Raw genomic sequence first — 3,463 nt, 5'->3', positions numbered from 1 at the left:
TTTGTTTCCTTCATAGGAATTCTATAAATTAATACAATTCTGTGTTTCTGCCTCTTAGCTCTCATCACAGAGGTAGCTACTTAATTATTTAGTATTTATATGTTTACTCACTATTGTTTTTCATAAGAGGAGGGACCATTATTTTTTAAATTATAGCAGCATTGTCTATATGCAGCACACTGTCACAAATACTTATTAAATAAATTAATTGAATATCAATATTTAATGCTTTAGTTTCATAGTACATTATATGTGTGTTATATAGTACCTAGTATTGTATATAGTACAAATATAATATATATGTATATATACGTGCATATATAGCCTCTCTTATGGTTCCGCTGTGTATATGTGTGTATGTGTGATATAGGCTATATATATATGTATACATATATATAGGCTATATATGTACACGTATATATACATATATATATATACACATATATATAGGCTATATATAGGCTATAAATGGCAAATGCCCATATGACAGCTAATGAGTTCCTCTGGGTCAGTAAACTGAGGAAACAAGACTGTTCTAGTTATTCCAAGGAAAAAACCCTTTATATACTTTCCTTTCTCATAAAAAACAGTAAAACTTCTTAAAAATTCAGCAAATATCCCCTCTCCAATAACTTCTAACATTTAAATATAGTATTTTGACCTGTTCTCAGCAGCCAATGCTTTTTGCAATATATGTATTTACATATGTGTAAATATATTTATACATATTTAATTATATTTATTTACATATATGCTTACATATATATGTACAAATATATATATATTTATATAACTCCATGTATATGTGTATAGACTGGAGTTCTATAAATATTTTGCCCGAAACTGTCTTATGAAAAACATATAGCTTTTTATAAATTTATAAATTTTTATATTTTAAAATGAAAGCTTATCAATGTTTTAAAAAGTACAGATTTATGGTAGCTCAGCGAACATTCTATGATTCTTCTTTCAACATGACTATGCAGGTACTTGAAGAAAAAAATATTTTTCTCTCCATTTTTTTCCCAATAAAATCAAAATCGTGATACATTTGCCTGGATACCAAGTGTGGACAAACAGATTTGATAAACAGAGATTTTTGTCTGGGACTCTGAACGGATCAGCCTCCTCTGCCTTCAGTGCTGCCCAGCGTATATTTACTATCTTTCCTTTCCCCAGCTTCAACCCCTTAGTGGAGCTTCAGCTGGAAGTATTTCCAGATCTTTTTCCTCTTTGTTGATCACATCAATCTCTGAACTTGGGAGGGATACTATGATAGAAAAGTAATGTCAAGTGGTACTAGAAATAAACTAATAACCCCCTGTTATTTATTTTAATATGATTATTTTGAAGTTGGTGCTTTAAACCAGAGTTAAATTAAGGGAGAAAACTAAGAGCATCTTATCACTAGACTGTAAGCTTCCTGTGGGCATTTTTCTGTATTGTTTACTCTTATAATTCTACCACCTAGAGAGATTTGAAACATAATGGACATTTAATAAGTAAAAAATTGCTGAATAAATGCACAGGGTAACGTGCTTGCGCTGAGAATTTTCTGTTTATTTTTAAACTTGTTATCATGGAGCATAAGAAACAGAAAAAAGTGCATATAACATTTTCATTTTTTTTCCCCCTATTTTAATTCTCCCCCTTTACTTCTACCCTTGACCTATAGATGTTGCCATTTCCCCTTAAGAGCTTGATCTCTGAATTCTCCTCCCACACACTTGGGGCTGTACCTGGGGCCTGGCACATGGGGGTATGGTCGGTGGCTCCACCTGGGGTGGGAACCCAGGACCTTCTACGTGTAAAGCAGACATGCTAACCACTACACTATGGAGCCACCTCTAAATATCTGTCATTTTATAAAGCTAACAACAATGTAGCCAGACTTAGATTAATAACTAGAAAATGTCTATAGTATGACAGAACCTCCATATGTGCTCTGATGTTAATGATTATCGTGATTTTTATGGTAATTACATCTTTGTGTTCATTAATAGTTTTTGCACCAAATATGCCTTTCTAAATGTTCTAGTTTACATTCATCTATTTTTAATTTTATACAAATTCATTAAACAGCAAACATTACTTTCATTGAGCTTTTTTCTTTCAACAGTATATTTTTTAGTTTCAACAATGTTATTGCACATAAATGCAGTTTATTTTCTTTTTTTCATGGTACATTACAGTTGTGGTAGGTAGAATTATAAAATGTCCATTCTCCAAGATTTCTCACCCTAGTTACCAGGACTGTGAATATAATGAGATATCACTCCATGATTATTTTACCATAAATGCCAAATTGATTTCGCAGATGTAATTAAAGTTACTAACAGTTGACTTCGAGTTTATCAAAAGGGAGATGAGCTGTGTGGGCTCATTCTAACCACATGAGCACTTTAAAAGCTGAGTTTTCTCCAGCTATTCCTAGAAGAGGATAGATAAATTTGAAGCATAAAAGAGATTTGATAGGAAAAAATCCTATCTCTGTTACTGAGAAGAAAAGACCTGAGAGGTCGATGACTTTAGAACTACCTGCTGCCAACAAGTGGCAAGAAAACTGGGATCTCAGTCTTATGACCACGAGAAACTAAATTTAGCCAACAAGCTGAATGAGTTTGGAAGCAGATTCTTCTCCAGAATCTCCAGATAAGAAATTTGTGTGATCCTGATTGAAGAACTCCATCTAGCCAGTCCAAATTTTTCATCTACTGCGATAATAGTGCATGCTGTTTACGTCACTAAATCTGTGGCAATAGTTTCACAACAATCGAAAACTAATGGAAGATTATAAAACTCTTACATAATATATTTATACATTCTGATTTTGATGAATACTTGGACTGTTCGTGGTTTAGTCACATCATATGCGATATGAACCTTCTGGTGCACATTTCCTGGTTTACAGGTGCATATGATCTATGGATACATACATAGGAGTGTAACTGATGAATAAGATAAACCATTCTGTTCAGTATTTATTGGTTTCTCATTGAGGTTCCTTTAGCACTTTTTTTGATTACTAATGAGGTTGAGAATCTTTACAAATATTCATTGATAATTTAGAAATTCTGTGTTTTTGAGAAGCTTAAGAGCCTTATCCATATTTTCTAGTAGGTGTTTTGTCTTTACCTTAACAACTTCTGGGAGTTCTTTGAGTTTCTTGATTTGAGCCCATTGTTCTACATAGATGTCAATAACTTCTAATCTGTGCTTGTTCTTTTTCTCTTTTATGGTATTTTTTGATGAACAAGAATTCTTAAATACAATGTAGTCTAAGCTGTCAGTCTTCTTCCTTAGGTTAAGGATTTTGTATCCTGTTTACATTTTTTCTCTACATTGAGATCATAAGTTAGTCTCAGTGCCTTCTGACTTCTTTACTCTCTTTCTTTTTGCATCTAAAGAAAAAATCTAAAATATATCTGCAATTTATTTTAGTCTACAGTGTGTTCAAGAATGG

The sequence above is a fragment of the Pteropus alecto genome, unplaced genomic scaffold (assembly GCF_000325575.1).
Source record: "Pteropus alecto unplaced genomic scaffold, ASM32557v1 scaffold467, whole genome shotgun sequence".
NCBI classification, from domain to species: Eukaryota; Metazoa; Chordata; class Mammalia; order Chiroptera; family Pteropodidae; genus Pteropus; species Pteropus alecto.
Note: the sequence above shows the minus strand (reverse complement) of the source record.